Genomic DNA, 22,263 nt, shown 5'->3' with positions numbered 1-22,263 from the left:
AACAAGGGCTTGGAGGCATCCATTCACCTTGCTTGCCTCATGGTGCTGCTTCATAAGCACAGTGAGCATCCAGGCCAACTAGGAAGAGAGGTTTGTTGCAATTGCTTCTGAAATTTATTGCCACCAAACCAACAGTGCTCTCAATGACAGCTTTTGGACAGTAGAATGCTTGCACCCAGCAAAGTCTTAAGAAGGAAGCATTCAGGATGTGCAAAATAGGCTTTTGAAGCTGGCAGCATTACTGAAGGGGCTTTGCCCATCTGCCCTCTTTATGGATACACAAAGATGATTTCCTCTTTAAGAGGGATTGTTTCAGAGGTCGTTACATGGCAACAGTGTTGGGTGTTTAGTAGCTTGTCTTTGCCCACTGTTAATAACCTGTTCCTTCTCCAGTGCCCCTGTGAAGTGCCTACTTTTTGGACACAATGTGCTCTTCATGCATTCATGCATTTTTAGCTTGTAAAGACTTATATTACCCCTTGCCTCAAGCTGGTCTTTGCTGATGTCACCCAAGAAGGCATTGGGGAGTATGGCAATGTACGCTTACAAAACACCGTCGATACCAGTGAAACTAAATTAATGGAGCTGCTGTTCTTTTTTTGTCCACTCCATCCTTGTTAGTTACAATGAGCAATGTCCGAACAGAAGGCATATGTAGTTGGTCGTGCATAGCCTGCGCACTAAGACTTGTTAGCATGTTATGACCTTAGCACAGTGTTTATATGTAAAAACCTTCTGATGTGTTGATGACTTCCTTCTCTTTATCATACTTTGCCTGGTGGAGCCAGCAAGTGGGTCAACCAGATGTTCAACAGGCTTCCCACTAGTTTTCCCAGAGTCTCCTTACCAGGGTGCTGCTCATAGATATCTGTTTTCTTGACCTTGCACTGCACTTCAACCATGGCCACACCTGCTAAACCTATAGCATGCGATCAAAGAAGTGCTATACATCATGTTGCTCCAAACTCGTAACATGTGCTACAAGGCCTTGAGGAACACCCTCATTTATTTACGCCCTCATCATACTGTATGAAGATTCGCATGATAAGTGCGACAATTAACATCTGCTGGTTTTTCAGTGTTATTCCTGTCCAGGTTGCTGAAAGCTATCCTGAGTGTTTCAAAAAGCAAACGACCGCTGCTAGACAAGAAGTGCTTAAAACAAGGGTCGCTATAACCACATATGTCACACGAAATGAAGGCCACTGAGTATACAGGCGGTTTACTTCATATCTGACAAGCTTGGTTCTCCCTTTGCTAGTGAGTGAACTCAACTTGCCCCGAATACATGGCCTGTGACAAACTATGCGCCAGATGCTGTGTCCCCTGCAAAGCTGAAGATGTGTATGAGATCCTGACACCCTGCATCAGCTTCTACAGTGGGCAAGCAGGTCACTATAAAAACGACTGCCTTTACTAACATGCTAATAACATGACAACAGGCAGAAATTTGGCTATTCATTGGCCCCAACTGCAGGTGCAAGCTATTCTTCCACCAGGTGTGTGTTGTTTACAAGAACTGGAGCTATACAAATGAAGAGAAGAACAATGATGTTTGAAAGTAGTAGAGCTGCACTATATTCTGCACAAGCAGTGCTATCAGCAGCGCTGGTACCTTATAGCCACAATTCATGGCTGTACCACCATGCAAAGGCACTATTCTTGAATTATTAACTTCTATTATATTTATGGTGGCCATATATTGCAATTACATATCATCCACATTGTGTGCAATATGGTTAAATGTCAATTGTGATAGCCATTCCTGATCTGAAATGCAACAAAAGAGCAAATATAGGCAACAAATTACAATTCAAAGAGACAAAAGGCAACCAGTGCACAGGATAAGTGACAGACTTCCTTTTATTGAAAAAGAAACGTGACGTGTGTCATGCCACCACCAGTGGGTAGCAATCTTTCAAGCTCGGGTGACAGAGGCAAAACTTAGCAAAATGCTACAATCACGCTGTAAAACGGCCGTGGACACAAAAAACCGACATCATATTGTACAGAATGAAAGGGCAAGACTTCATCTAAGAACAGTATATGGCACCACATACTTGAAGTGGTGTAAAAAATGTTGACATGCCCTAGCCATAAAGAAAAAGCAGCAAACACAGAAAACATGCCTTAAAATGCAATGTGCAGAGTCTGAAACCAAGAAAAAACAACCCGAAAAAGGTTTCACTAAGTCTTTCAATGATTAAAATTGTCAAACTGTATCATCACTTCTTAATGAACCTGAACAGCTGAAAAGGAAGGAAGGAAAGCTTAATAGCAGGGCTCCAGAAAATGTCACCGAATAAATATACTTTGCTTATCAACGATACCTGTGGTTTAGTTGTAGTCTGTGTATAAACTAATTGTGTATAAACTTTTCTTGTTTAGAATGGCTGAGCGGATAGGGAAAAAATGACCATAAGAGCACCAGGTGTATGCATAGTCTACGCACAAAAAGCCACTGCTTTCTTACTTTTTTTCTCTGTATTACTATTCATGAGTATTTAGGTGCCTTATTAGCACTGCTAACATCCCACTGCAAAACACAAAATTGGGCAAGTTATGGCATAAAGAAAATTGCAGTTTCACTCATAATGTGAAACAATGATGCAGTAGCTGGTGAAATATGCACAGGAAGCTTACTTCATGCAGTGTTTTCTGAAGTGAACACTTGCCAATGCAAGTCGGTGATCTCCTTAAAAAAGTAAAATAAGTAAGAGTCCTATTTATTTGTGGGAGTTGTGCCTCAGTGTCGAAGTGGAAAGACTCGGCTTTTCTTCCTCCTCTTTCATATCCGAACTTAGCCACTGATCTACACCAAAACAACCCTTTAGCTTCTTACTGCTGAATTCGTTTTGGTTTTCTCAAATATATATTTGGGCTACACATTGCTATGTCTCGCACTTTGCTTGAGGAAAACAAGACACCAACAGCTCCATCCAGTAAATCTGAGAAGCCAAGCACTAGAAGAAGATTAATGAAGCAGATGCACCCAATCATTGTCATCACATGCAAGAAGAAAACTTAACATAGGACTGCCTTCACAAGTGGGAAGGTGATGTGCAAGAACTTGAAGGTGTGGATGCCAGCTCTATATACAGTATGCAGACATTGAGCAGGTGTTAGCCAATCTAGGCACCTGTTGGCTAGATCACGCTCTCCGGGATCAGTATTCACCACGACTGTACCTTCAGCAGAGTGGCTGAAATGTAGAATTGTGGACTGCCACTCTTTTGATCGTATGTTTGAATCCTCGCAGCACAACGAGAACTTTATTTGCAATATTCTAGCAAGAAATTCGGGAATTCCAGTGACAACACCAGTAGACATCAGAACAACCAGGGGAGTTAGCCCATAGCAGCTATTGCTGTAAAATATAAGACTGGCATAAGCACAAGAATTGAGATGGGCATACTACATGCCTTTGTTCTGGTAGTGGTCCACTACTTTGGTGCTACAGTTAATGATCTCCACTGTCACTGCACATAATAAGAGTTCTTAAATTATACACTCGCGCACCCGCCGCCTCTCAGGTCACCTAAGTGGACATACATGCTGGCTGATAGCGGCCCCCTCCCACTTCTAGTATGCTTCACCGCGTAACTAAACTGTACTGCGGCGAAGAAGCCGTACATTTGTATTGAGTGAATGGTTTTTATAACAGTACAGAAATAAACGCGCACCATGCATCATTCTACCACACGAAAGAGCGTCGCAACATACGGTAGCTGATTCACACAGGCCATGTAGCCCACTTAACAGTCGTAAAGGGTATTATGGGTAATTCAAAATTTCAGACACACATATGTGTTTATGTTTACGTTCGCACTCCTTGCGTAATAAGACTCCCAGAACTTCCACAATAGAAAGTAAGTTACAACACACAAACGCAAAGAACACCATATGTCTCGTTTTCAACTCGGCCGTCATGCTAATGACACATAGCGCGGAAAAACGTGAACATGCTGTGTGTTAGCATCGTAAACTTCATACTAGGCAAGGAGCTAGCACACCACAATCCCGCGACAGCCGCTAATGAGACCAAGACGGGAGCACATGTCTGTGAACGCGCAAACCCTCAGCCACTCTGCTCCTCCGCCACCCCCGCTGCACGGCTGCACCACTCGTTTCACGCACAGCACACCAAACACACATTCAGCGCTGAACAGTGGGCGGTCGACGCAGTTGCATTTACATGACTTGCAGCGAGCAGCACATGCCTCGATGTCCGTTAAGCAAAGTCGGACACGGCGACGCCACATCGCGGTTCGCAGAACTTCGCTGCCGAGGCGCTAGGCCACTTCGATATTACAATTCTCACCACCGCCGGGTTCTCAAGAAAGCACGGGTCACACAACGCAGATTCTGTAGTGCCAGAGCTCATCGAGGCCAAAGCCGCATTGCCGCACCGCCGCTACTCACGGCTTTCCGCCAAGTAACACAGAACCTACAACCAACACACAAGCAACGCACGCACGATTACATGAGCAATGTCGAACAACTCGCGGTCCAGAGAACGATCACGCCGAGGACGAACACGCCACGGCGTCGCTCGGCGCCAGCATCGCGCCTTCTCAAAAATCCCTAAACGATGCTGTCCCTAGGCACCTAGGATCAGGTCACGTGAGGGATTTTTGTACGACAAATAGACGCACGCCTCAAACTCTAGGCTTACGCACGAGACGTTCATTTGAGGGATCGCCAGCGGTTTATGCGCAGGCGCTAGTAAGAGCGGGCGCGAGAGAGAAAATCTGGGGGCTTTTGCTCCTTGGTCGGGTACCCGGCGCACATTGACACCATCCAGTCGACCACGAAAATACCTACACCGTACCGGGCCAGAGTACACGTGCCCCCGCTCCCAAAAAGCATCTCTCAAACTCACAACGAAGGCAGAAGAAACGGCCGAGTGGGCTATCTCACAGTGGGACGGAGCCCGAAGACTGTTTATGTTGACGCTTCGGAAGCTGCGGCGATCGTGTTGGCTGTACAATACGGAGACGCGACCAACCGAGAACTACAAGTAGTAAACGACTCCCAAGCGACGTGTCGGCTCCTTGTAGCAGGCAGAATGTATCAAAAATTAGCTAGATTCACGACTAATCCAGTGTCTACAAATTCATCACTCAAACACCAGATTACGTGGGCCCCGGGGCATTCGGGGCTGGAGGGTAACGAGGTCGCGGACAGGCTAGTTCGAGGTCACACAAACCGTGCGGCCACAATCTTCGATTCCACAACCACCCTCCCCGTCCCCGCGGCTTACGGCGCGAGACTTCATCATCATCATCATCAGCCTGGTTACGCCCACTGCAGGGCAAAGGCCTCTCCCATACTTCTCCAACAACCCCGGTCATGTACTAATTGCGGCCATGCCGTCCCTGCAAACTTCTTAATCTCATCCGCCCACCTAACTTTCTGCCGCCCCCTGCTACGCTTCCCTTCCCTTGGGATCCAGTCCGTAACCCTTAATGACCATCGGTTATCTTCCCTCCTCATTACATGTCCTGCCCATGCCCATTTCTTTTTCTTGATTTCAACTAAGATGTCATTAACTCGCGTTTGTTCCCTCACCCAATCTGCTCTTTTCTTATCCCTTAACGTTACACCTATCATTCTTCTTTCCATAGCTCGTTGCGTCGTCCTCAATTTGAGTAGAACCCTTTTCGTAAGCCTCCAGGTTTCTGCCCCGTAGGTGAGTACTGGTAAGACACAGCTATTATACACTTTTCTCTTGAGGGATAATGGCAACCAGCTGTTCATGATCTGAGAATGCCTGCCAAACGCACCCCAGCCCATTCTTATTCTTCTGATTATTTCCGTCTCATGATCCGGATCCGCCGTCACTACCTGCCCTAAGTAGATGTATTCCCTTACGACTTCCAGTGCCTCGCTGCCTATTGTAAATTGCTGTTCTCTTCCGAGACTGTTAAACATTACTTTAGTTTTCTGCAGATTAATTTTTAGACCCACTCTTCTGCTTTGCCTCTCCAGGTCAGTGAGCATGCATTGCAATTGGTCCCCTGAGTTACTAAGCAAGGCAATATCATCAGCGAATCGCAAGTTACTAAGGTATTCTCCATTAATTTTTATCCCCAATTCTTCCCAATCCAGGTCTCTGAATACCTCCTGTAAACACGCTGTGAATAGCATTGGAGAGATCGTATCTCCCTGCCTGACGCCTTTCTTTATTGGGATTTTGTTGCTTTCTTTATGGAGGACTACGGTGGCTGTGGAGCCGCTATAGATATTTTTCAGTATTTTTACATACGGCTCGTCTACACCCTGATTCCTTAATGCCTCCATGACTGCTGAGGTTTCGACAGAATCAAACGCTTTCTCATAATCAATGAAAGCTATATATAAGGGTTGGTTATATTCCGCACATTTCTCTATCACCTGATTGATAGTGTGAATATGATCTATTGTTGAGTAGCCTTTACGGAATCCTGCCTGGTCCTTTGCTTGACAGAAGTCTAAGGTGTTCCTGATTCTATTTGCGATTACCTTAGTAAATATTTTGTAGGCAACGGACAGTAAGCTGATCGGTCTATAATTTTTCAAGTCTTTGGCGTCCCCTTTCTTATGGATTAGGATTATGTTAGCGTTCTTCCAAGATTCCGGTACGCTCGACGTCATGAGGCATTGCGTATACAGGGTGGCCAGTTTCTCTAGAACAATCTGCCCACCATCCTTCAACAAATCTGCTGTTACCTGATCCTCCCCAGCTGCCTTCCCCCTTTGCATTTCTCCCAAGGCTTTCTTTACTTCTTCCGGCGTTACCTTTGGGACTTCGAATTCCTCTAGACTATTTTCTCTTCCATTATCGTCGTGGGTGCCACTGGTACTGTATAAATCTCTATAGAACTCCTCAGCCACTTGAACTATCTCATCCATATTAGTAATGATATTGCCGGCTTTGTCTCTTAACGCATACATCTGATTCTTGCCAATTCCTAGTTTCTTCTTCACTGTTTTTAGGCTTCCGCCGTTCCTGAGAGCATGTTCAATTCTATCCATATTATACTTCCTTATGTCAGCTGTCTTACGCTTGTTGATTAACTTCGAAAGTTCTGCCAGTTCTATTCTAGCTGTAGGGTTAGAGGCTTTCATACATTGGCGTTTCTTGATCAGATCTTTCGTCGCCTGCGATAGTTTACTGGTATCCTGCCTAATCGAGTTACCACCGACTTCCATTGCACACTTCTTAATGATGCCCACAAGATTGTCGTTCATTGCTTCAACACTAAGGTCCTCTTCCTGAGTTAAAGCCGAATACCTGTTCTGTAGCTTGATCTGGAATTCCTCTATTTTCCCTCTTACCGCTAACTCATTGATCGGCTTCTTATGTACCAGTTTCTTCCTTACGAGACTTCCATACGAGACTTCAATACCTGTGTAAACGACAGCCCCCCCCCCCCCCCCCCACCACACAATGGGCTAAACGCACAGGAAGCGCGGGACTGGAGAGAGCTCCAGACCAACACTTTCCCCAACTTACACAAATACAGCATATCTTCTCAGAACACTACAAAGACGCACATTGCCCCTGGTCGCCACGTCACGTGGGAGTACTGCAGTCAAGGTACTGCAGTCGACTGCAGTACCTTGACAAACATTAGGCTCAGAGGCTCTCACATCTGCTGGCGCTACTAAACTAGAGCAGAAAAAGAAAACCTGAGGTATGACTCTTGCCATTCTAAAATCATAAAAAGAGGCATCGCCAAGGCTTGCATCAGTCAAGGAGTTGAAAAATCATGCCCCCATGCTGTGAGGGAGAGCATCGATTTGCAAGTAAGCCGCTTAAGAAACAGTGGGGACCGGAACAGTATATGGTGGTGCAAATCTGCGAAAACTTGTTGCCCGAAATCAGAACCAACAGGAAAAGGCAAAGAACACAGGAAAAAGAAAAAATGAAAAGACGCGTGGTGTTGCCTTACATCCATGGCTTGTCACATAAGATAAAAAAGACAGCCCAACGCCATGATGTTCAATTACTGTTCTCCGCCCCGCAAAAACTAAAAGCCATGTGCAAAAGGGTGAACGCAGGATCCAAAGAGGCCAATCCTAGTGCTACGTTCTGTCAGACTAAGCACGTGAAAAAGTGCGTGGAATGTGCTACTTCAGTGGTTTACCAAATCCCACTAGATTGCGGGAAAGTATACATTGGGCAAACTGGACGTTGTCTAAATGATAGGTTACGGGAGCACAAATACACGTGCCAGCTTCTGATAGCACCTAGCAACTTGGCTGCACATTGCAAACAATGCAAATTCTCTTCGCTACTAGAAAGCACCACAGTCATTGGCACATCAAAACAAAAACAGAGCGAGAAATATGGGAGGCGCTTGCGATAGCTAAAGAAAAAGAGATGTGCGTAAGCACTCCGTCCATCGCCCTTATCGAAGCTGAGGTCGAGTTTGCTAGGGTTAACGGGCGCAAGTGAACGATGTATGCGTTGCCCGAACTATGATCACATGTCGTCACCTTGTCATATCTTTTTATATCTCCCCCCCCCCCATATCTTCTTGTATATAAGCGCGTTCTTTAACAGTAATAAACAGTTGGTAGTTTGCGCTACATACGTCCACGTCCTGTCCTTCACTTAATATCGTCACTGTAAAACTAAGCGCAATATAACCATCAACGTTCACCAACTAGCCCCCTTCATTGCTTTACTAAATTGTTAGGCAAGTCGTTGATATATATTAGAAATAAAAGTGGGCCGAGGAAAGATCCCTGCGGCACGCCGGACGTTACAGGGAGCGAGTTAGACTTGACATTGTTAAGGGAAACAAACTGAGAGCGGTTAGTCAGAAATTGGGCGCTCCAGTTTAGAACGTCGGGTGGCAGATTTAATTGAGAGAGCTTCATTAGTAGACGCTTGTGTGGTACTTTATCAAAAGCCTTTGTGAAGTCAAGAAATATGTGGTTTTGGCACGTAAAACCCTATAATTTAATTTTTTTAAGTCAAGAAATATAGCATCTGTTTGTAGGTTAGTGTCGAGGTTAGCATGCAGGTCGTGAAGAAAAAGGGCTAGTTTGGATTCGCATGGGAGGCCTTTTCGAAATCCATGTTGAGAGGGATTAAAAAAGCTGTTAGAATCAAGGAACTGCACGACCTGAGAGTAAATGATATGTTCCATGAGTTTGCAACACACACTGGTAAGAGATATGGAGCGGTAATTTAACGGACAGTCTCTGTTGCCTGCTTTGTGAACTGGAATGACCTTCCCACACTTCCAGTCGTAAAGGAGAATTCCTGAGGAGAGTGACTGGGAAAACAGCAACAGTAAAAATTCGGCAGATATGTGCTTAGTGTTCTTTAAGAGCTTGGAATTTCGTCCGTACCAGTAGAAGATGACAACTTCTTTTTTTTTTCAATTAAGGACAGGATACCAGAGAAACTAATGCTTTTGGGTGGCATTTCAGGTAAACTAGCAGAAAACAGTTCTGTTTCAGCAGGGTTAGGTTCATTCGTAAAGACAGACAAAAAGGCTATATTAAATATATTGGCACTTTCTGAACAACTTGCTTCTTGACCAGATTGATTAGTAAGGATAACAGGAGGGGTGTCATGTGGGTTTAGAATTTGCCAGAAACGTTTGGATGAATCAGCAAGGATTTTTGGTAGCTCAGTGTGAAAGAATGAGTATCTAGCGATGGGGGGGGGGGGGGTGCACTTCTGTTAAATATGCTTGTTCTGCAATGTTGTATTTGTTCCATGCGCAAACACTGTTTCTAGTCTTGGCGACGCGAGACCTCCTCATAAACGTGGCCTTCAGCATTGTCGATGCTGTTATCAGCATTTCTCAAAATTTTCAACACCACTGGGGCGCGCAACTAGCCCAATATAACACGCCTCCATAGAACGCTGCGGACCGTCCGCCAGAGCCAAGGAGAAAAAGCGTGCCGTGCGCAGCCGGCGGGCGAGGAGAATTGAGGAGGAAAGCGCGGCGAGGAGGAGAGTGTCGGTACTTACAAATTATCAAGGGGCATTACGGCGCCCTAGTGTTCCTGTATATGCTCCTGCATATACAGGAACACTACGGCGTCCTAAAGCCCCTTGATAATTTGAAAGTAGCGACACTCTCCTCCTCACGGTGCTTTCCTCCTCGATTCTCCTCGCCCGTCGGCTGCGCACGGCGCGCTATTCCTCCTGGACTCCCGCGGACGGGCCGCAGGATTCTAGGGAGGCGTGTTATTTTGGGCCAGTTGCGCGCTCCAGTGGGGTTGAACATATTGAGGAACGCTAATAACAGCATTGATAATGCTGGAGGCAACGTTTATGAGGAGGTTGGTTTTTCTTAAAGCCGTATGAACGGGGTATACCGATGTAAAGGGAGCTTTGAGGAGAGTGTATACTCCAGACAATTTTTCTGCCACATGATTAGATATGCTTTACTTGGTGCGCCTGATCTAGTATTGCTTGTGACAAATCCCTTTATGTGTGGCTTATTAAGCGAAAGCCTTAGACCTCTGTTTCAAGGTTCCGTTGTGAGCTACAGAAAATATCACGTGACCGAAAGAAGGCGGGAAGCGAACCAAAGCATGTGCAGCCGCGTATAAGAGATGATTAATGATTAGCAAAGTAATGATTGATTAGTGATTGGATTAAGATGAATTCGGGTGTATTAAGGAAGATTAAGGTGGATTAAAGTCGATGAAGGTGCATTAGGGTGAATGAAGGTAGGTTAAGGTGCATAAAGGAGGACTAGGTTGGATTAAGGTTGATGAAGGTGCGTTGAGGTGCATTAAGGACAATAGTGGATTAGGGAGCATTAAAGTGCTTGAGGAAGGATAAGGGTAGATTCAGAAGGATTAAGGTGCATTAAGGAGGATTATGGTCGGCTCGGGTGAATTAAAGTGAATGAAGGAGGATTAGGGTGGACTAAGGTAGATGAATGTGGATTAGGGTGAATTAAGGTGAATTAAGGACGATTATAGTGGATTAGGGTGGTATAAAGTGAATGAGGAAGCATTAGGGTTGATTAAGGAGGATTAAAGTGCATTAAGGAGGGTTATAGTAGATTAAGGTCGATGAAGGTGGATTAGGGTGCATTAAGGAGGACGTTCGTGGATTATGTTGAAATAAGTGAGTGAAGGAGGATTAAGGTCGATGAATGTGGATTCGGTGGATTAATGTGCATTAGGAGGATTATGGTAGACTAACCGGTCTTAACACTCAATGAACGCTAATTCATCTTAGTCCACCCTAATCCACCTTAATGCTCCTTCATCCACCTTAATCCAGCTTAATACTCCCAATCCACTTTAATAGAACCCAATCAACTTATCTCACCCCTAATGCACTTTAGCCTACCCTATACGGTCTTAATCCTCCTTTATCAACCCTAATCCATCATAATCCGCCTTAATCATCCTTCATCAACCTTAATCCTTATTCATGCAACTTAATCCTGCTCAATACTCCCAATCTACCTTAATACACCCTAATCCACCTTAATCTAGCCTAATCCATCCTAATAGGTCTTAATCCTCCTTTATCAACCCTAATTCACCCTAATCCACATTAATCGACCTTAATCCCCCCTAATCCTCGTTCATACACTCTAATCCATCTTAATCGTTCTTAATACCTTTTCATCAACCCTTCAGTTTAATCCACCATAATCCTCCTCCATCCACCTTAATATTTATTCATGCATCTCAATCCTTCTTAATGTACTCTAATCCACCTTAATCTCCTTGAATACACTCTAATCAACCTTAATCCACCCTAATCCGCCTTATATCAATCACTAATGATTCATTAATTAACTTGGGTAATCATTGTGTTATACAAGGGTGGACATGCTTTGGGTCACCTCCGGCCTTCCTTGGGTCACGTGATACTTCCAGTTTACAACGCGACCTTGAAACACAGGATTACTAAAGGTTTCGCCTTAAAACTTAAAAAGAAACTCAATGTTGACTAGCTAACGCGCATCACGTGCAATACCACGGGTATACTTGCCACTAATTTTTTTCAGGGCCTACAGCAGAATCTATAATGCTGCACTTTTGACTGAATAACAACAGATAGCGACGTGCGAGGTGATGAAGCCGCCCCAAAATATTAAGCATACTGAACAAAAACGCTGATGAGCAGGCCGGAAGAATGAAAAAAAATGCAGCATTACGGGATGCTTTGCTTCGAGCTATAAGAAAGACGCCTCAGCTCGCAAACAACGCTGTTCTTTGTCGGAACAAAGTTCTTTCTGCCAATGTCATGCAGCCACTGCTTCCTGCGCAAGCCGTCACGCTTTCCTTGCGGTATCATAAAAACGGTGTAACCATCTTCAGACTTCTTGCTGCAGTTATATGCGCAACAGCCTGGCATAGCGCTAGCACATAAAGCAGGAAACAGAGTGTACAACGTTCGCTACGCCGAGCTAAAGCGCCGAGCCAGCCGTGATCAGGAGGAAAATGGCGCGAACGAAAAAGAAAAACACAAGCAAAACTCAAGATCCGCGCGTTTCCAAGGGCAACGGCAGGGAGACCAATCGTCGTGCAGAAAAACGGGGGCAAAACTGGTTGCCGCGGGGGAACGCGCGAGGGGCGAGGAGGAGGCGAGGAGGTCGCGCGGCGGCGGCAGAGTTCAAAGAGTGTCGCTACTTTCAAATTATCAAGGGACTTTACGGCGTCCCTGCCAGCAGCGCCGTCACGCGGCAGGAACGCGTTTTGGGGCCAGCTTCCGGAGGCCGGTCTTCACACCTCCCCATTCTAGCTAAAGCCCCTCCATACACGTTTCCGCCGACCAAAGCGGCGGTGGCGCGTGGATGGAGGGGCTTTAATTCTAGCCACCCTACCGTTATGGCCGCCTCTGTGGAGGGAACGTCAGAGAACGTCACATGCCAGCCGCGTTGTCATTGGCTGCGGCCAAACAACGGTGAGGTTGTCGGACGATAAGAACCTGCCCGGTTTGTCACATGCAGGGCGGCATTTAAAGGGCCCCTGAAACGGTTCGGACAAATTTTGTAGGCGCATAGGGTACAGCTTAAGTAGAACATTCGCACCACAATTTAAATGAAGCGTTACGTATTAATGGAGTTACAAGCGATTAGAAGTTACCCTCCTCCCTAGCCATGCCTTTCCTCCTCAACTCGCTCGCCGAGCGAGCGGCGCTAAGCTCCGCCTTCCCTGGTCCTGCGTCACGATGCGACGTCACATCGTCCACTTCCGGTTGTTGGAGCACGCCTCCTCCCGCGCGAGACCTCTCCGCTGGCCGCTTGGCCGTCGACCGAGAGCCATCGAAGCAGCGTGCGTTGCGAGCATTCTGTCGTAGCGCCGAAGGTGGCCGGTATTCCGGTAACCACAGGCAAGCTGGTCATTTCGGCAAATGACTGGAGGCATAAACTCAAGCTGATGAAGGAACTTCAGAGTAGACGTACGTGAGCAGCCTGATCGGTCTGCACTGTCCAGACACTTGTTGGCGGAGCGCTTAACCAGTCAAACGAAGCGCTAATATTGCTCTAACCAAGTGTAAAACATTTTAAACATTTATAAGAACAACGTGTTGATGATTACGCTCCTGCGAAAAATACACACCAGCACCAAAGAAGAATGCACTTCGTTGCTGCTACTGTGTATGGTTGAGCTCTGTGCCACCAGGTGGCTGCACCGTGCAGACAATTCACATTTACCTTTCTGCTCATCTCATGGCTCATCCCGGCGCAGTCAAGCGGCCAGACCCTGTCCCCTTGCGCTTGTGTTTGCCCTAATACCGCACTTGCGAAACGCTATTGCGTTAGTAATCTTCCGCTGTAAAGTGACGGCCACAAACGCGCAAATCCTGGCGCCTATCGGATAGCCGCAGTCCGATGCGCAGCAGCCAGTTCGCTCGTAGGCTGCCTTGCAGAGAGACACGATTTCGCAACTTCACATCTTTCCAGTCGCTACGTCTGCAGCCCACAACGCAACAAGGGTGATTCATCGCGTGCTCACGAAAAGACTGATCGGCACTGACGGCGGAGCTCTCGTCAAAGACTGCGCACGTTGTAACACAAGCAGACGACACTTGCTGTGTGCCGGAAGTGCTCAAGTGTACTAAAAAACTATACTTGTGTATTCTCTTTAAGTTATTTTCTTTTTACAAAAACAAAGTAACTAACATTCCAACTATTACGAGCATCATTTGTTCACCATAAAGTTGGAAAAATTATCGACCACGCGCCCTGGTCAGCCAATCAGATAGCTCGCCCATGTGACGTCATATGGGTTATTTGCATCATATGGGTAGGGGCGGCTTAAAATTCCGCCGAGCAGTGCGCTGCGATCGACAGCGATGTGCATTTTTAAAACCTAATAATAAATTACACGCTTTACGCAGAGCACTTAGATGTGTCAATTAATGATCAGAAGGACCTACTCTAACGATTCAGTACGTTTGTAGAAAATCGCCAAAATCGTTTCAGGGTCCCTTTAATGAAAACTGAAAACCATATAATAAAAACATCCCCTGGGCGCCGGGGGGGGGGGGGAGGGGGGGTCAGAGCTCCGCGCCTATTGGCTCTCGCCACAGGCCACTTCCGCTAGCATGGCGGCACCCAGGGTCGCAGCCTCCGACGTTGCCTCCGCGATTTAAGTTTGTTTACGCTCCATAGAGTTTCTCACTACATTACCTAGAGTGAAATCTGGCGCTGCTGCGCTGTGGTATGCATGGGAATGCCGGTATATTGTGGATTCGGATTGGCATCGTTCTCGTAAAGACAGGACACCTTGAAGACGCGCTTGGCAAGTACCGTTCCGTCTGTCACAATGATTCATTTTCTACTAGAACAGCACGTGAAAAGCTGTTTTAGTTTTATTATTAGGCGAAAACATGTTTTGTTTAACTATGAGAACTTGTTATTGTGTGTACGACTACATGTTACGTAAAAAGTATCAGCGGGCCGCTAAAGTTGGAGGACAGACGACAAGGTTCGCGCTCGCTTTGAAACAGTTGATCGTCTGTTCTTGCTTTTCTTCGCTTGGTCATGCATCGTGGGTGAGTAAAGATGTAATATGCGTGAATGGAAACATTTTATGAAGATTTTACTTTGAAAACGCGTTATTTGCGTAGGCATATCCACGTTTTAGACGAAGCCTCTTACAACACCAGCCAACACGAGCCTCGCAGACACATATACCGTCATTCCCATGACGGCACGGTGCCCCCTTAAGAAACTCCCATAGACGGTGGCGCCAGATTACCCTCTAGGTGTTATAGTGAGAAACTCAATGTTACGCTCCAACGCTGGGCTGCCGTGGCTGTCGCCGCGGTGAACGCGATGCATTAGTGCGCACTGACGCCCATTTGGTGATAGAAGCACGCATAACTTGCATTGTGGTGTATCCGAGGAACGTGAAGCAACTTGAAATGCTTCAAGAAACACCTGTGCAACGTTGCGCAAGAGTTCTGTGCAGGCCTTTGACAACGCCACGCCTCGCTGCCGAAATACGCGTCGCTCTGTTTTCAACGACGCTGAAAAAGCATTCATGCGGACGTGGACACGCGCCACATCGAAAAGAAAAAAAGACGGTGGCGGCGGCATGATCGATCATGGAGCCATGAAATAGCCGATTCCTTAGCACGAGCTTCTTTAACGGGTCCGGTGATATCTGTGCTGCCCGCAACTGCGCACACATATCGAAAACAATGTTAGAAATTCCGCTTCGAAATCTAGGACTGCCTTTAAGCAGCACTGCTCCCTTGAAGCAACGGTATTAAGATACAGCCACAGGGACGTTTGCCTATAGCCATTTTTAATTTCCTATGTGACAAGAAGACTGCCTTATTAACATTTCGTAGTTTCCATATATGATTTACTTCTATCTAAATTTAGAGAATTCAAAAATTAAATACACAAATTCACAGTTAAAATATTATTAATATTATTCAAAATTTAACTTGCAGATGTCCTTTACAATCCTTTACTTTATGTATTTCAGTAATCTTGTTACTATTCCTATCAAGGCAAGGCTGACTATCGCATTAAACACTACTTTATCTCATTATTTATAGTTTATTTCTAATTTTAGATTGTTCATTCATTTTCCTTTCTTTGTGTTATTTATTTATTAACAAATTCATTTTATTTTTCAATAATATTACCACCCGATTCGTTCCCTATGTCCGGTATTGGGTTTGTGCCATTTATTGGGGCCTCATCATCATCATCATCATGTGTTGAAGCCACGACAATAAAGATGACACGGTGAGCTTTTGTTGCAGTTGAATATATTTTTTCTTTTTTTGTGTTATTTATTTATTTACCCATATTTTTATTTATTCAATTATATTACCACCCGATTCGTGGTCTATCCCCCATAGTGGGTTTGTGCCATTAATTGAGACTTCATCATCATCATCATCAAAGTGCATATTTCCGAGAACGCTAGTACGTTCAGGTAAGAGGTAACGCCGCATACTTTACGCGGATCGCGCACTTATCCAAAATAATTCGACGCCACACAGAGTAACTGAGTGCATGGCACGCGGAATGAGAAACGCGCATATATTTGCAGATGTGCGTCCGTAAGCGTTCAAAGCATGCGTCAAACCATAAGCGCTTTCCTGCTGCCGCGCGTGCGGCTTAACTCTCACCCCCATTCTTCGTAGTACACGATTTCCTTATACCCGCTATGTGTGAAGGAAAAGCGCGTGGCCAACACGTAATTGTCTCGTCTCTTAATAAAATAAAGCGTAGATCAATGGGGAAATTCTACTAAAAGCGCCGAGCTAGCTGCGATTCTTCAGTTATGAAAAAAGAAAACGGTAATTTGTGAGGGCTTCAACGCGCGGCATTTGTGTAACGCTACGAAGCATTCAGTGTATTGTAGTGAAGCGAGTGGGAGTTTGCGCGCATACACAGTGTAAGCAACGCGTTATTATAAAAACTGTAAACGTCACTCGACCACGCTTCTAGCCTTTATTATTATCTCAGGTGCTCACCCGAGGCCTCCGTGCTGAACCATACAGTGTGTTGCAATAAAGTGAATAGAGAACTTGTTATAAAAACTGGAAACCCCACTGGGCCACGGTTGTATAGTCTTTATTATTATCTCAGATGCGCACCTGAGGCCTCCGTCTGCCGGTATTATTTTTCTTTTCGCTTGCTATACAATGTCACCGCAGTACGTATAAGTATTGCGGAGAAGCTTTTTAAAGCACATTCACAATCTGTACGTGTTTTTATTGCGAAGCAATACTAGAGAGTTTTAGAATAGGGGCCCCAATATTTTGGGGCCCCAAAGAGCTTTGCGAGAGTTAGCGTTGGGGCACGCAGGAGTGAAGAGCTTTAGAATAGGGCTTTGCGTTTGCAGATAGCGTCTTGCGCTGACAGCGCCACTACGGCGTCTAAGAAAAACGATTAAAAATAATTAAATAAAATATACCATCTTATGATATGAATAGTAATTTTGACTTGCGTGTATTTGAGTTTAATTACAATTTAGAGGTTATTCTCCAAGCAGCAAACAATTAGTTGTGCTTAGTTTGGAGCAACAAAACCAACATTACGTGCCTTCACCAGCCAAGCTTAGCCGTGTTAGGCCTACGAGCCATAAAATCCACACTCGAATTCGGAATCAGCGGCGTCTAATGAATCAATCTTCATAACACACGCTAGTTGAGAGAAAGCGATAACTGCAGTCACTTCTCCTAGCTTGCGAACTTCACGCATTACCGCGAATCGAACCCAGTTTGGTGCTAGGTTAGAGCCGTCGCTTCGATGGGTGCCGCCATGTTTGTTGACGCAAAGCTTTTGGGAACGCTATTTGAGCTCCCGCTAAATCGGTGAAATAGCGTTCCCAACGCAAAACCCAAACGCAGTTTGCGTCTCGCGCATGCGCAGTGGCTTCGACGCTATTTCTTTGGGGACCCAAAACGTTTGGGGCCCCTATTCTAAAACTCTCTACTACTTTAGGTCGCACTTCAGCCCGTTCCGTGGCGAGGCGGTGGTAGGCACCATTGACCTATAGCGTGACCTCGCTGCGTGACGTCACACCACGTGACCTAGAGTGACGTCACACCAGCTGTGCAAAAACGGGGCCCCATCTCACGCCGTCGCGAGGCGAGGCGGTAGCCACCAACGGCGGCCTAACTCCCGCTCCTCTCACCAGGGGCGCTACGGCCAGAGTGGGCATATCTTACGATGCGGAGAAAATGGAGTGTTACCGCACCGTCGGCCAATCGATACTGGAAGATTTTGTAATGTGCACGCTGGTGAGGGAAATGTTTGTCGGCATACACGGATTCGACGAATGACTTCCTCTTATAGCGTCCTCGATCACCCGCACCGGTGCGCACCGGGGCGCCTTGGTGCGCACTTTCATCCTCGATCAACCGCACCGGTGCGCACCGACCATCCTCGATCACCGGAAGCGCACCCTGTTGGAGCGGTTTTCCGTTGCCCCGTCTCGCACCGAGAAAATCGGCGGTGCGCCAGGTTGCGATCCCAGCAAGCACTGCGGGACGCGCCGCGCGCTCGCGCACCTGCGACTGCAGAATTGCGGACGCTCTGGCCCGATAGCTGCGGTTGCAACGGAGTTGACGGAGTTAGCTAGTGGAGATGTCGGCAATGAGAAAGGAAGCGCTGCTAGCTGCCGCAATCGATGAGCTTTTGTCAAGTTCGTCTGAGAGCGAAGACGACATGCTGATCGACCTCGTCCAATAACAATGTGGTGAATAGCAGCCGAAAGTGGACAGGTTCGTTGAACGGGTCGTCAGGATTAATTATAAAATCTATTGGTGTTTGCTTGCAACCAGGTATGTCGGAGCAGGCAGTTTGACAAGGTTCGAGCGCTTGCCGCGGATGCTCAGCACCTGTAAGCAATAAAATGTGCGCGCGCGCGTGTTCGCGCACGTTTTGTGCGCCAGGGGCAGAGTAGCGCTGCCTGCAAGCAACCTGCACGGGGTGCAGTTTTGTCCTCGATGTTGACCCTCCGCAGTGCGCCACCACCGCGGTGCAAAGCGCACCATTCTGGTTTCGGGGCAACCCCGGGGAAAGGTGATCGAGGACGCTATTAGATGATTCACTGTAAGCCGTAACACTAGCATAACCCAAGACTACCACCAGCCATACTACCAGCTGATCCGAGAATAACACACTATTGCTTCGCAATCACCAGGCTTAACCAAGCTAAGCCACGGCCGTTTTTTATACTCTAAATTGTGAAGTACGCTTGATGGCACAATAACAGGCAAGTCTACTGTTGCTCATGAGTACAACGCTCTGCAACGTTATACGTTTGGATGGAATTATTTTAATTTATCGCACTTCTGCAGGCACATATAATGAGCTCAAGCTTACTTCAGCATGTCTTGAGAATTAAGAGTAAATTAAGTAGTGCTTCCCTGTCAGTACACTGTTCCTTCTAGGCTAGATAAGTGATCACCGAGTTGTAAGACCAAGTGTAGAACTAATATGCTACCATCAAGTGGATAACCTCTCCACCTGCTTTGTTTTGTCAGGTGGTTTCTCTGAGGTGTCTCGTTAGCGTACCAGATGTGGGTCAAGTATTTCCGCTTGCGCTCGTAACCGCAACGCATTATAGAATTCTCTGCACTTTTTCAGATTATATGCCACCGAATCACCCACAGAATCGGGCCGTATGTCTCCCGCTTATATCTGGCTTTGCCTAGGCACTAAGGAAAGGTTTCTCTGCGCGTTAAGAACGGCCCGCTGAGGTGCAAGTTTTGCCAGCAAGTTGCGACAGCGGCGTCAACTTTTCTTGGAAAGCCACCGTCATCCTCTAGCCAAACGGCGTCACTAAGTCTACTGTGTACCAAGGACAATGCGCTGCGTTCGCCACTCTGCGTCGCGGGATTGCCGAGATGAGTTCCACGAACCAGGCTTTATGACTGAACACGCCACCGCCGATTTGGTCTGCCGCGAGCGGGGGAGTTGCCGAGGGAACGTATTTGGCGGCAACGTGCCACGCGCCTTTCAAGACGCAAGACAATGGAGAACCGGCGGCCGCGCTGCGGGGGTCAGCTCGGGGAATAAGATGCGCCTTTCCGGACGTAAGCCCCGAGTTCTGCGAAGACCGCCTGACGTCGGTGGGGACCGTGAACTTGTGCGGAAGTGTGTGTGTGTACGCCCTCCCGCAGAGAGGCGGCTCGTCTACTGGTCGAACGTTTCCCTCACCTTGGGATCGAGGGAGGACCGAGTGTTTATAGACCGCTGTTGTGCGGCTGCTCAGTGTACTTTCTCTCGCAGTCATGCTAGACTGATGAACTGCAACGTCCTTATGTAGATACTGTAAATAAATCCATATTCCTCGTTCTCGATAAGAAGCAGTCCTTCCCTTCAACAACGTCCTCATCGTGGATAAGTTGGAGGACGGCATGGGCCAGCTACCATCTAATTCATGCCCGACTACAATCTTGACAACTGGTTACGAACGGTGGCATTGACTCCCATTCCTCACAGCGTGCTGCATGCGTTTGTCCCCTAGGCGTGGCGGAGTAGGGTCGAGTTTGTTCACGCTCGACCCCACTCCGCAATGTCCGCACGCCTAGGGACAAACGCGTATAACACGCGCAAAGAAACTTCTCCGTAGTGCCTAGTTAAGGAGCAAAAGCCCCCACATCTCTCTCTCTCTCTCTCGCACCCGCTCTTTACTCGTGCATACGCACAACGTCCGCCTCCTCCGGAAATGCCACGCCTCGCTGCGCGACCCGGAAAGGCGTTGGTAGCGAGGCTTTCTTTCGGCGAAACCCGTATCAGTGCTCTTTGTAGGTTCTTGCTACAATTTGGATGGATGCTAATTTTTTCCTTTCAAGGAATAATATAGGAAGAAGCATTACGTCACGCAGCCAGCCTTGGCAAGCCAACGCTCCGTGACGCCAGATTGGTGGCCCAACACGTGACCTATTGCTTCGAGATCATGGATCAAGAATCTCGATTTTCGGTTCGCAGCAGATGTTCATTTGGCAGCCCTGCCGTGGCTCTGCATGCAGAGCGGGGACACTAAATTAAATAAACTGCTAAAATCAACAGCGCACTGTGACGTGAGATCACGTGTTGGCTAACCAGGTTGGCTTCAATCGCGTTGCGGTATGCTCCCTCCAAGGAGGTTTTATACTAAAATTTCTGAAGTGGAGATGGCTCACAGAAAGTGAAGCTGGTCGCCGCCATCAAAGCCGCCAAGGTGGTCTTGGCGGCTTTGTCACTGCGCAGGCCACTAATCCTTTCGTCTTCGTAATGCAGGTGCTCGGTCCACTCATCGCGTGTCTTTTCCTTCCTGGACTGGCGACTACGCCACTGACCGCACCTTCATGTTTGCCAACCCTTCTCAGCGTGGAGATGTCAGGCACCCGTCAACGAGCCACTGCCAACGCTTCACCCGTCTTTGAAACAACGACACACTTGTCCTTGGATTACCCGCCCCTCGCAGCAGAATGGGAAGCGCCATCGCATCCGACATCACTACTAGGGCCAGCTATAAAACAGGAGCAGCCACACGTGGCACCAGGCATAGAGTTTCCTACAAAAGTTTTTGTAGGAAACTCTATGGCACCAGGCCCCGCACACTCTCAAGTTCTAGCGATCGCCACAAAGGGCGAAAAATCAACAGCCGTGCGTTCCAGCATAAGCACGTAAGTGGAGCTGCTGTAAATTGGTCGCATAATTTAACTTGTATTTTTTCTGCTAGGGGCGCTCAACGCGGCTCAATATTTGATCTACAAATGTACACATAATAACCGTCAAACATGGTTAACGTGTAACTTTCTGCAAAATAAAGAGACAATTTTTTTTTATTAAACTTACTTTATTAAATCGTGTGCTTTATTACTTGAATAAAGGTTTTGAAACCTCACTGACGTGTGATAAGCAGCAGCCCACTGGTATCGATTGCAGTCCGTGCCTTTCATAGAGTTAGGGCGCTATTCTGGGGCCGAATCTTATAACGGTTCGGTTGGGGAACCGTTCCTTTGGCCTCACCTGATTGGCCGAAATTTTGATTACGTCACATGTCGTCAGAGGCAGCGGGGCGGTATCGCAATTTTTGAATACGTCACGCACCTGTCAATCATCTTCAAAGCGAACCGGTCGTAGGAACCGGCGAAGGGGTAGTCCGCTTTGGGTTCCGTTGCTGTGGCTTGGCTTTGGCTTGTGACCCTGGCCGCGCGCGCCGGTCGCGCGACCCCGGAGACACGCGGGCGTTGCGCGCGCGTGCGTTGGTTGCTTCGGAGGCTATTACTTGCCTTCGTCGTCTGCTTGGCGTTCCTATTTCAGTGTCGACCACGGCTGGAAGCGCGATACGCGTTCGAAGAAG

At 47.0% G+C, this 22,263-nt stretch overlaps 1 long non-coding RNA gene across 1 annotated transcript in view; it reads left to right on the top strand.

Annotated features, from left to right (window-relative positions):
- LOC129380351 (uncharacterized) overlaps window positions 1-21,846 on the top strand; it is a 33,334-nt gene extending 11,488 nt beyond the window's left edge. Inside the window, exon 3 of the long non-coding RNA XR_008608343.2 lies at window positions 21,195-21,846. This is a non-coding gene — a long non-coding RNA (uncharacterized lncRNA). The remainder of the gene's footprint in view (window positions 1-21,194) is intronic.
- The last annotated feature ends 417 nt before the right edge of the window (window positions 21,847-22,263 follow it).

Source organism: Dermacentor andersoni, chromosome 10, assembly GCF_023375885.2.
Source record: "Dermacentor andersoni chromosome 10, qqDerAnde1_hic_scaffold, whole genome shotgun sequence".
Taxonomy (NCBI): domain Eukaryota; kingdom Metazoa; phylum Arthropoda; class Arachnida; order Ixodida; family Ixodidae; genus Dermacentor; species Dermacentor andersoni.
The sequence above is the reverse complement of the archived record's forward strand: the minus strand, read 5'-3'. Positions and strand labels throughout refer to the sequence as shown.